Source organism: Physeter macrocephalus, chromosome 2 (genome assembly GCF_002837175.3).
Source record: "Physeter macrocephalus isolate SW-GA chromosome 2, ASM283717v5, whole genome shotgun sequence".
Lineage (NCBI taxonomy): Eukaryota > Metazoa > Chordata > Mammalia > Artiodactyla > Physeteridae > Physeter > Physeter macrocephalus.
The window spans coordinates 38,840,135-38,853,516 of NC_041215.1; positions in this window are offsets into that span (position 1 = coordinate 38,840,135).

Sequence of the window (13,382 nt, forward strand, 5' to 3'; positions counted from 1 at the left end):
AATCTCAACCCTGCCAGGAATGGGCATTTGCCATGTCCAAACCCACATGGCAGTGCAGCCCCCTCAGAGCAGGGCAGAGTCTCCGAGACCAAGCACCACACTGGACCAAACCATGAGCTCTCCATCTCTGGGACTCTGAGTCACTGCCAACCCTCCCTCTTGGTTGTTGAAGGCAGGTCCGGGTGGGGGTTCCCTTCGTGGCAGCTGAGAACAAGGATTGGATACAGCAGCACCACTAGAAGCCTGTAGTGTAATTCAGGTGGCCCTGCTACCCCATGAATGGGGACTGGATTTCTTCAGTCAGAAGTGATTGGGGACAGTCTTAGGAATGACGTGGTAATTTGACCAAGATATCACCATAAAGTCATATTTTCTTGGATGGCTTAGGAAATTCCTGAAGGAAATTCCAAAACAGGAGTTCTCTAAGTGTTCTCAGCAAAGAGCAGCATCACTGGAATCAGACATAAAGGCCAAGGTGACTGTTTTGAAGTACATGGTACAGTTGACCCTGGAACAATATGGGTTTGAACTGCATGGGTCGATTTACACATGGATTTTCAATTGTGCAGAGGGTGGGCATACCTAACCCCCACATTAGTCAAGGGTCAACTGTACTTGAATGTATAAATTCCAGCATATCTGTAATAAAACCTCTTTTCTTACATTATATGTAGTGGTGGGTTTCGTGTCAATGTGTGTGTATGCATATTTTATGTTGGTGGGTGAACCCATGAAGGTGCCCCTGGCCTCTGACCCTCAATTGGTAGGTATGACTCAGAGTGACCCCCTTCCCAGTCCTCCAGTCACCTCTTCAGTGGAAACCTGCTTGGAGCTTCCCTTTATGAACCCCACCCACCCCCAAGGGTCCCTGTAACCACTTGCTCTCCAGGCTTCTGTGGTCCCCAGACTTTGCCTGCTCTGACTGCACAGCCCATGTGTCCTGCTCACCCACTGGTGCCCACAGGTGGTCAGCTCAGCCAAGCCTGTGCACTGACCCTTAATAGATATGGGAAAAGAGGGGACGCTGAGGCAGAAGGCCAGAGCAGCTTCCTTCTGCCTCACGGCCCAGATCAGAGAGTGAAACCAGAAAGAGGAAAAATCAAATGCAGACTCACACGGGTCTTTATCTACTGCTGTAACAAACCACCCCAAGTTTAGTAACAAAAATAGCAACCATTTATCATGCTCCCAGATTCTTTGGGTCTGAAATTCAAAAAGGCACAGTGGAAACAGCTCATCTGTGTCTCAAGACAGTCAGAGTGGCACAAAGGCATGAAGTAACTTGAGTCTGGGGGCTGGAAACATCTGCAGGTGCGCTAGCTTACCTCTGGGGTGGGTCTGCTGGCCTTGCCACATGGCCTGTGCCTTGACACTTGGACTGCCTCACAGCATGGCGGCCAGGGCCCAAGAGTCAGGAAGTGGAAGCCAACAGGTCCATGAGGCCTGACCCAGGACTGGCAGGTGTCACTTCTGCCATATCCCATTAAACAAGCAGTCACAGAGGCCAGGTCCAAGGGGAAGGACACAGCCCCCAGTTCTTGATGCGAGGAATGTCAAAAAACATTAGAGCCATGTTTTAAATTGCCACAGACTGCTCTCTAGCCAAGGATACAGCAACTGAACAAGGAAGGCTTCATGCAAGCAATGGGAGGAATTCTGGATTAAATTCTACAGTTTAAAGGCATTTAGTGGGGATGAGACCAGATGGCAGAGTAGAAGGACATGAATTCACCCCTTCTTACAGAAACACCTAAATCACAACTAACTACTGAACAACCAATGATCAAGAAAAACAAAAAACAAAAAACCGGAACCTACCAAAAAAATACCCTACATCCAAAGATAAAGAAGCCACAATGAGATGGCAGGAGGAGTACAACTGCAATAAAATCAAATGCCAGGTGGGAAACCCCCAAACTGGAAAACAATTATACCACAGACTTTCTCCCATAGGAGTAAAAGTTCTGAGCCCCATGTGACATTCACCAGCCTGGAGGTCTGGCAATAGGAGGAGGAAGCCCAGAGTATCCGGCTTTGAAGGCCAGGGGGATCTGATCACAGGAATTCCACAGGACTGGAGGAGACAGAAACTCCATTCCTGGAGGGTGCACACAGGATCTTGTGTACACCAGGACCCAGGGGAAAAAATCAGTGACCTCGTAAGAGACTGGGCCAGACTTACCTGCTAGTATTGGAGGGCCTCCTGCAGAGGCGGGGGGCGGCTGTGGCTTGCTGCAGGGACAAGGACACTGGCAGTGGCAGTTCTGGTGAGTACTCATCATTGGTATGAGCCCTCTTGGAGGCCACCATTTTCTCACCAAGACCTGGCCCAACCCAACAGCTTGTAGGCTTCAGTGCTGGGATGCCTCAGACCAAATAACCAACAGGGTGGGAACACAGCCCCACCCATCAGCAGACAGGCTGCTTAAAGTCCTCTTGAATAAATAGCTGCCTGAAAAACAAACCCCTGACACAGCCCTGCCCACCAGAGGGACGAGACCCAGCTCCACCCACCAGTGGGCAGGTACCATTCCCTCCCATCAGGATGCCTGCACAAGCCTCTTAGACCAGCATCACCCACCAGCGGGCAGACACCAAAAGCAAGAGGAACTACAACCCTGTAGCCTGCAGAACAGAAAACATAATCACAGAAATTTAGACAAAATGAGACAGTGGAGGAATATGTTTCAGATGAAGGACAAGAAAAAAACCCAGAAGAATAACTAAGAGAAGTGGGATAGGCAATCTACCCAAAAAGGAATTCAGAATAATGACAGTAAAGATGATCCAAAATCTTAGGAAAAGAATGGAGGCACAGATCAAGAAGATACAAGAAATGTTTAACAAGGACCTAGAAAAACTAAAGAACAAACATAGATGAACAATACAATAACTTAAATGAAAAATACACTAGAAGGAATCAATAGCAGAATAACTGAGGCAGAAGAATGGATAAGTAACCTGGAAGACAGAATGGTGGAAATCACTGCCACAGAACTCAATAAAGAAAAAAAGAATGAAAAGAAATGAGGACAGATGAAGAGACCTAGGAGACAACCTTAAACACACCAACATTTGCATTATAGGGTCCCAGAAGGAGAAGAGAAAGAGAAAGGGCTGGAGAAAATATTTGAAGAGATAATAGCTGAAAACTTCCCTAACATTGGAAAGAAAACAGTCACCCAAGTCCAAGAAGCGTAGAGAGTCCCAGGCAGGATAAACCCAAGGAGGAACATGTTGAGACACATGGTAATCAAACTGACAAAAATTAAAAACAAAGAAAAAATATTAAAGCAATGAGGGAAAAGCAACAAATAATGTACAAGGGAATCCTCATAAGGTTATCAGCTGATTTTTCAGCAGAAACTGTGAAGGCAAGAAGGGAGTGTCACAATATATTTAAAGTGTTGAAAGGGAAGAATCTACAACCAAGAATACTCTACCCAGCAAGGCTCTCATTCAGATTTGACGGAGAAATGAAAAGCTTTACAGACAAGAACAGCTAAGAGAATTCAGCACCACCAGACCAGCTTTACAACAAATGCTAAAGGAACTTATCTGGGCAGAAAAGAAAAGGCCACAACTAGAAACAAAATTATGAATGGAAAATCTCACCAGTAAAGGCAAACATATAGTAAAGGTAGGAAATCATCCTCCAAAAAATATGATATCAAAACCAGCAATTGTGAGAAGAGGAGAGCACAAATTCAGGATATTGGAAATGCATTTGAAATTAAAAGACCAGCAACTTAAAACAATCTTGCATATATAGAGACTGATATATCAAAAAAAAAAAAAAAAAAACCTCATGGTAATCACAAACTGAAAATCTATACTAGAAACACACACACAAAAGAAAAAGGAATCCAAACACAACACTAAAGTTAGTCATCAAACCACAAGAGAAGACAACTAAAGAGGAAGGGAAGTAAAAACACCTACAAAAACAAATCCAAAATAATTAACAAAATGGCAATAAGAACATACATATCAATAATTACCTTAAACATAAATGGAAGAAATACTCCAGCCAAAAGACATAGACTGGCTGAATGGATACAAAAACAAGGCCCATATATATGCTGTCTACAAGAGTCCTACTTCAGACCTGGGGACACATACAGACTGAAAGTGGGGGATTGAAAAATGTATTCCATGTAAATGGAAATCAAAAGAAAGCTTGAGTAGCAATACTCATATCAGACAAAATACACTTTAAAATAAGGACTGTTACAAGAGAAAAAGAAGGACACTATATAACGATCAAGGGATCAATCCAAGAAGAAGACATAACAATTGTAAATATATATGCACCCAACATAGGAGCACCTTAATATACAAGGCAAATACTAACAGCCATAAAAGGAGAAATCGACAGTAACACAATAATAGTGGGCGACTTTAACACCCCACTTCATCAATAGATATATCATCCAGACAGAAAATCAATAAGGAAACACAGGCCTTAAATGACATTATACCAGATGGACTTAATTGATATTTATAGAGCATTCCATCCCAAAGCAGCAGAATACACATTCTTCTCAAGTGCACATGGAATTTTCTCAAGGACTGATCACATGCTGGGCCACAAAGCGAGCCTCAGTAAATTTAAGAAAATTGAAATCATATCAAGCATCTTTTCTGACCACAATGCTATGAGATTAGAAATCAACTACAAGAAAAAAAAACAGTAAAAAACAAAAACATGTGGAGGCCAAACAATATGCTATTAAACAACCAATGGATCACTGAAGAAATAAAAGAGGAAATAAAAAAATACCTAGAGACAAATGAAAATGAAAACACGATGACCCAAAATCTATGGGATGCAGCAAAAGCAGTTCTAAGCAGGAAGCTTATAGTAATACACGCTTACCTCAGGAAACAAGAACTATCTCAAATAAACAACCTAAACTTACACCTGAAGCAACTGGAGAAAGAAGAACAAACAAAACCCAAAGTTAGTAGAAGGAAAGAAATCATAAAATCAGAACAGAAATAAATGAAATAGAGATGAAGAAAACAACAGAAAAGATCAATGAAACTAAAATCTGGGTCTTTGAAAAGATAAACAAAATTGATAAAACTTTAGAACCCTCATCAAGATAAAGAGGGAGAGGGCTCAAACCAATAAAATTAGAAATGAAACAGAAGTTACAACAGACACCTCAGAAATACAAAGCATCATAAGAGACTACTACAAGCAACTATATGCCAATAAAATAGACAACCTAGAAGAAGTGGACAAATTCTTAGAAAGATACAATCTCCCAAGACTGAACTAGGATGAAATAGAAAATATGAACAGACCAATCACAAGCACTGAAATTGAATCTGTGACTTTAAAACTTGCAACAAACAAAAGTCCAGGACCAGATGGCTTCACAGGTGAATTCTACCAAACATTCAGAGAATAGTTAACACCTACCCTTCTGAAATTATTCCAAAAAATTGCAGAGGAAGGAACACTCCCAAACTCATTCTATTAGGCCACCATCACCCTGATACCAAAACCAAAGACACCACAAAGAAAGAAAATTACAGGTCAGTATCACTGATGAATACAGACACAAAAGTCCTCAACAAAATACTACCAAACTGAATGCAACAATACGTTAAAGGGATTATACACCATCATCAAGTGAGATTATCCCAGGATGCAAGGATTTTTCAATATCCGCAAATAAATCAGCATGATACACCACATTAACAAACTGAAGAATAAAAACTATATGACCATCTCAATAGCTACACAAAAAGCTTCTGACAAAACTCAACACCCATTTATGATAAAAACTCTCAAGAAAGTGGGCATAGAGGGAAAATACCTCAACATAATAAAGGCTATATATGACAAACTTACAGCTAACATCATACTCAATGGTGAAAAGCTGAAAGCATTTCCTCTAAGGTCAGGAACATGTCCACTCTTGCCACTTTTATTCAACATAGTTTTGGACATCTTACCCAAGACAATCAGAGAAGAAAAAGAAATCATGGGAATCCAAAGTGGAAAAGAAGAAGTGAAACAGTCACTGTTGGCAGATGACATGATACTGTACATAGAAAATCCTAAAGAGGCTACCAGAAAACTACTAGAGCTCATCAATGAATTTGGTAAAGTTGCAGGATACAAAATAAATAGACAGAAATCTGTTGCATTTCTATACACTAAAAATGAAAGATCATAAAGAGAAATTAAAGAAACAATCCCATTTAGCATAGCATCAAAAAGAATAAAATACCTAGGAATATACCTACCTAAGGAGACAAAAGACCTGTACTCCAAAAACTATAAGACGCTGATGAAAAAAATCGAAGATGACACAAACAGATGGAAAGGTATACCAGGTTCCTGGATTGGAAAAATCAACATCGTGAAGATGACTATACTACCCAAAACAATCTACAGATTCAATTCAATCCCTATCTAATTACCAATGGCATTTTCCCCAAAACTGGAACAAAAAATTTTTAAATTTGTATGGAGACAAAAAGACCCCAAAGAGCCAAAGTAATCTTGAGAAAGAAAAACGGAGCTGGAGGAATCAGGTTCTCTGACTTCAGCCTATACAAGAAAGGTACAGTCATCAAAACAGTACAGTACTGGCACAAAACCAGAAATATAGATCAATGGAAAAGGAGAGAAAGCCCAGAAATAAACACACACACCTATGGTCAATTAATCTATGACAATGAGGCAAGACTATACAATGGAGAAAAGACTCTTCAATAAGTGGTGCTGGGAAAACTGGACAGCTACATGTAAATGAATGAAATTAGAACACTCCCTAACACCATACACAAAAATAAGCTCAAAATGGATTAGAGACCTAAATGTAAGACCAGACACTATAAAACTCTAAGAGAAAAACATAGGCAGAACACTCTTTGACATAAATCACAGCAATATCATTTTCTATCCACATCCTAGAGTAATGGAAATAGAAACAAAAATAAACAAATGGGACATAATTAAACTTAAAAGCTTTTGTGCAGCAAAGGAAACCATAAACAAGACGAAAGCACTATTTACAATAGCCAGGACATGGAAGCAACCTAAATGCCCATCGACAGATGAATGGATAAAGAAGACGTGGCACATATATACAATGGACTATTGCTCAGCCATACAAAGGAACGAAATTGTGTCATTTGCTGAGATGTGGATGGATCTAGAGACTGTCATACAGAGTGAAGTAAGTCAGAAAGAGAAAAACAAATATTGTAAATTAACACATATATGTGGAACCTAGAAAAATGGTACAGATGAACCAGTTTACAGGGCAGAAATTGAGACACAGATGTAGAGAACAAACATATGGACACCAAGCGGGGAAAGCAGTGAGGGGGGGTGAGCGTGGTGGTGGGATGAATTGGGCAATTGGGATTGACATGTATACACTGATGTGTATAAAACTGATGACTAATAAGAACGTGCTGTATAAAAAAATAAATAAAATGAAAGCATTAAAAACAAAAAGAAAAGGGCTTCCCTGGTGGCACAGTGGTTGAGAGCCTGCCTGCAGATGCAGGGGACATGGGTTCATGCCCCGGTACAGGGAGATCCCACATGCCGCGGAGCAGCTAGGCCCATGAGCCATGGCCACTGAGCCTGCATGTCCGGAGCCTGTGCTCCGCAATGGGAGAGGCCACAACAGTGAGAGGCCCGTGTACTGCAAAAAAAAAAAAAAAAAAGGAAAGAAAAGCAGGGAACTCCCTGGTGGTCCAGTGGTTAAGAATCTGCCTTCCAATGCAGAGGACATGGTTTCGATCCCTGGCTAGGGAAGTAAGATTCCACATGCCATGCGGCAACTAATCCCACATGCCACAACTACAGAAGCCACGCGCTGTGGAACCCATGCACCACAACTACAGAGCCCACACACTCTGGAGCCCATGTGCCACAACTAGAGAGAAGCCCACATTCCACAACAAACAGCCCACACACTGCAACGAAAGATCCCGCGTGCTGCAACTAAAACTCAATGCAGCCAAAAATAATTAATAAATAAATATCTTTTAAAAACTAAAATAAGATAGCCTTTGAAAAAAATGAAAATAAAAACATAAATAAACAAATGGGATCTAATTAAACTCAAAAGCGTTTGCAGAGCAAAGGAAACCATAAACAAAATGAACAACCACAGAATGGGAGAAAATATTTGCAAATGTTGCGACTGACAAGGAATTAATCTCCAAAATTTACAAACAGCTCATGTGGCTCAATATCGAAAAACAAACAACCCGATCAAAAGGGAAAAGGGAACCCTCTTGCACTGTTGGTGGGAATGTAAATTGATACAGCCACTATGGAGAACAGTATGGAGGTTCCTTAAAAAACTACAAATAGAACTACCATACGACCCAGCAATCCCACTACTGGGCATATACCCTGAGAAAACCATAATTCAAAAAGAGTCATATACCAAAATGTTCATTGCAGCTCTATTTACAATAGCCAGGACATGGAAGCAACCTAAGTGTCCATCAACAGATGAATGGATAAAGAAGATGTGGCACATATATACAATGGAATATTACTCAGCCATAAAAAGAAATGAAACTGAGTTATTTGTAATGAGGTGGATAGACCTGGAGTCTGTCATACAGAGTGAAGTAAGTCAGAAGGAGAAAAACAAATACCGTATGCTAACACATATATATGGAATCTAAGAAAAAAAAATGTCATGAAGAGATTAGTGGTAGGACAGGAATAAAACACAGACCTACTAGAGCATGGACTTGAGGACATGGGGAGGGGGAAGGGTAAGCTGTGACGAAGTGAGAGAGTGGCAGGGACATATATGCACTACCAAATGTAAATTAGATAGCTAGTGGGAAGCTAGATATGGGGATATATGTATATGTATAGCTGATTCACTTTGTTATAAAGCAGAAACTAACACACCATTGTTAAGCAATTATACTCCAATAAAGATGTTGAAAAAAAAAAAAATGGGCAGAAGACTCAAATAGACATTTCTCCAAAGAAGACATACAGATGGACAACAGGCACATGAAAAGATGCTCAACATCGCTAATTATTCAAGAAATGCAAATTAAAACTACAATGAGGTATCACCTCACACCAGTCTGAATGGCCATCATCAAAAAGTCTACAAACAATAAATGCTGGAGAGGATGTGGAGAAAAGGGAACCCTGTTGCACTGTTGGTGGGAATGTAAATTGATACAGCCATTATGGAGAACAGTATGGAGGTTCCTTAAGAAACTAAAAATAGAACTACCATACAACCCAGCAATCCCATTACTGGGCATATATCTGGAGAAAAACATGGTTTGAAAGGATACATGCACCCCAATGTTCATTGCAGTGCTGTTTACAACAGCAAAGACATGGAAGCAACCTAAATGTCCATCGACAGATGAACGGATAAAGAAGATGTGGTACATATATATACAATGAAATATTACTCAGCCATTAAAAAGAATGCAATAATGCCATTTGCAGCAACATGGATGGACCTGGACATTATCAACTGAGTAAAATAAGTCAGACAGAGAAAGGCAAATATCATATGATATCACTTATATGTGGAATCTAAAGAAAATGATACAAACGAACTTATTTAGAAAACAGAGACAGACTCACAGAGAACAAACCTACGGTTACCAAGGGGAGGGGTGGGGGAGAGGGATAGATTGGGAGTTTGGGATTGACATATACACACTGCTATATTTAAAATACATAATCAACAAGGACCTACTGTATAGCACAGGGAACTCTGCTCAATATTCTGTAATAACCTAAATGGGAAAATAATTTGAAAAAGAATAGATACATATATATGTATAACTGAATCACTTTGCTGTACACGTGAAACTAAAAGAACATTGTTAATCAACTATGCTCTAATATAAAATTAAAAAAATTTTTAAAGGCATTTAAAAGTGTAATGACCTGTGGAGAAGCAGGAACTCTCATTCATTGCTGGTGGGAATGCAAAATGGGGCAGCCACTTTGGAAGATAATTTGGCAATTTCTTACAAAACTAAATACACTCTTACCATACCATTCAGCAATTGTGCACCCTGACATTTATCCAAAAGGAGTTCACAACACATTCACACAAAAACTGGCACATGGATGTTTACGGCAGCTCTAATCATAATGGCCAAAACCTGGAAGCAACCAAGATGTCCTTTAACAGGTGAATGGATAAACTGTGATGTCTAGACAATGGAATATTATTCAGCACTACAAAGAAATGAGCTCTCAAGCCATGAAAACACATGGAGGAACCTTAAATGCATTGGTAAGTGAAAGAAGCCAATCTGAAAAGACTCCAAACTGCATGATTCCAACTATATGAGGTTCTGGAAAAGGCAAAACTGAAGATAATAAAAATTAAAAGAGGTTGGGGTGAGGGAAGGATGAATAAACAGAGCACAGAGGATTTTTAGGGCAGTGAAACTATTCTGTGTGATATGAAAATGATGAAAACACTTCATTATGTATTTGTCCAGATCCATAGAATGTAATACCTCCAGGAGTGAGCCCTAACGTGAACCATGGATTGTGGGTGACAGTGATGAGTCGATGCCGGCTCATCAATCGTAACTAAGGTACCGCTCTGGTGGGGAGGGTGGTAATGTGGGATGCTGTGCATGCGTGGGGGCAGCGGGCATACGTGAATTCTCTGTACCTTCTGCTCCATTTTGCTGTGAGTCTAAAACTTCTTTAATAGTCTTTTTTTTTTTTAATGTAATGAGCTAGAGGAAAATTCATTGTTCAGAATTCCTCAAAGGAAAGTCTCATTTGTGTATAAAAAAAAAAAAACAAAAAAAAACGCTTGAAAAGTGGTTGGGGCGTGGTCGGTCCACCTGGCCCAGCTCCCTGAGCTGGGGAGGGCCTGCCCCTCACACCCCTCACCCAGGTGGAGGTGTCCCTGCGGCACGCCACCAGCACCGCTCCAGCCATTAGAGAGCAGGGGCCTGGTCCCAGGACTAGGACACACAGTGCCCAGCATGCCCTCCTCTAGGACCTGCATGTCAACTACAGGTTTCCAGTGTCCCACACTGGGACTGGGTGTCACTGCTTTGAGAAATCATCATCCCTCCATGGGGCTCTTGCCATCCAAGCCAACTAAAGCAGAGTGAGAGCAGGGGACCAGGTGCTGGTGGCTTCCAGTGGGTGTGCACTTGCACCACGGACGCAAAAGCTGGGCCTGGGGTCATGGCAGTGCCACAGCAGAAGAGAGACGAAACAGAGAATCCTCCAGGATTCCTGAAGTTAAACAAAAAAGAAAAGGAGCTCACAGTGAGTATGTCTTATGCAAATGCTCGTGGGCAGGGCCATGATCGTGGAGGTGAAGCTTGTGTGCGGGCAGCTGTCCCAGCATCTACTCCTCCTGGGACCACCCTCTGCCAGGACCTTGCAACTTCCCCCCTGAGAAGCAGCAGTTTTGGTCTCAGGACACTTTTTCACCCTTAAAGGCTCTTTAGGATCCTCAATGATTTTTACCTGGATTTCATCTATCAGTAGTTACCATATTGGAAATTAAAACTGAAAAAAAAAATTTTTTTAGTAGTCCCACAAGGACCCTTAGATGGCAGGGGGTAGAGGGGAGAAACTAACACAGCAAAGATGTTAGTATGTAAAACGGAAAACTTTTAGAATAGTTATTCATCTTAAAATAAAAACAAGCCAATTACTTATTAACATGGATACTATTTTGAGAAATCATTTTTCAAAACAAAAAACTTTAGTTGAGAATGGTATTTACATTTTTATCAGTCTCTTTACTCTGGCTTAAGATTAGCTGGATTCTCATTTCTGCCTCTGCAGTCCGCAAACTGCCATAGCCGGCCCTCCACTATTGTCCCACATTTGTGGATTCAGCTAAACCTCGGATCAAAAATATTCAGGAAAAGAAATTCTAGAAAGTTCCCAAAAGCAAAAGTTGAATTTGCTGACAAATATTTACATAGCATTTACGTTGCATTAGGTATTGTACGTAATCCAGGGATGATTTAAATTATATAGGAGGGGGCTTCCCTGATGGCGCAGTGGTTAAGAATCCGCCTGCCAATGCAGGGGACACAGGTTCGAGCCCTGGTCCGGGAAGATCCCACATGCCGTGGAGCAACTAAGCCCGTGCGCCACAACTACTGAGCCTGCGCTCTAGAGCCCGTGAGCCACAACTACTGAAGCCCACGTGCCTAGAGCCCGCCCATGCTCTGCAACAATAGAAGCCACCACAATGAGCAGCCCACACACCGCAACGAAGAGTAGCCCCCGCTCGCCGCAACTAGAGAAAGCCCACGCGCAGCAACGAAGACCCAACGCAGCCAAAAATAAATAAATAAATTTATAAAAGTATTTATGGGAGGATGTCTATAGGTTATATGCAAATGCGACACTATTTTACATAAGGGACTTGAGCATTCACAGAGTTTGGTAGTCTTGGGGGTCCTGGAACCAATCTCCTGCAGATATCAAGGGACAGCCATATGTTTTGATTGAAGGATATGAAGAAAATTTGGCCTTATGCAGATATGCAGTTTGGAAAAGGGAGGACTTCATGGACACCTTGAAAGGGCCTCAGGAACCTCCAGGTTCCTGGAACAGGACTTTGAGAACACTGTTTGTAGAGGCGGTACCTTCGCCAGCCTGTTGATCCTGAGAGCGGAGGGGACAATACAGGCCTGAGCGCAGGCTGCACCCGTTCTCGCTTGCTCTCCTGCCCTGTGCCGTCAGAAGGGCATGGGAAGCAGAGCCCTACCCAACCCACAGTCCGGGGCCACGCAGCCAAAACTGGCCAACCCAGACGCAGAAAGAGAGAAATAAATGCTTCTGGTGTGCCACCGACTGTGGGGGTAGTTTGCTATGCAGCCAAAGCTGACTAACAACAAAAGGGATGGTGATGAAGAAAACACCTCGCAGCTTATGGAAATTTTGAGACAAGCTGAAAAAAGGGCTAATCTGAACATTCACCAATTTGGTCATGAATAATTTCCCAGAAAAAAATTTCTCTTTGGATCTTGTAATGCGACACATTGAATCCCCGAGGAAAGAAAGTCTCCCACATGAAATACCTACCGCTTGCCTCCGTCTGATACCGTTTACCCCAGGTTCCACTGCACTGGGCCTGCCGGCCAGCCTCCCTCCTATGGTCTCAGTCCTTCACTTTGCAGAGCCTATCACACACGTGATCCTGGAACAAGCAGCTCAAATCCTACTCCATGGCCGACTGGACCAGAGACACTCCCTTGCCCCCAGGCCCACGGGACAGGAAGGAACCAAGGCTGCAGAGGCAGACGGCGCGGAGGACAGGGGAGGGACGCTGGAGGCTCCTGACCCGAGCTGCCCCACTGGAGCCCTTCCAGTCTCCTGAGGACCACTCCCTTTGTCA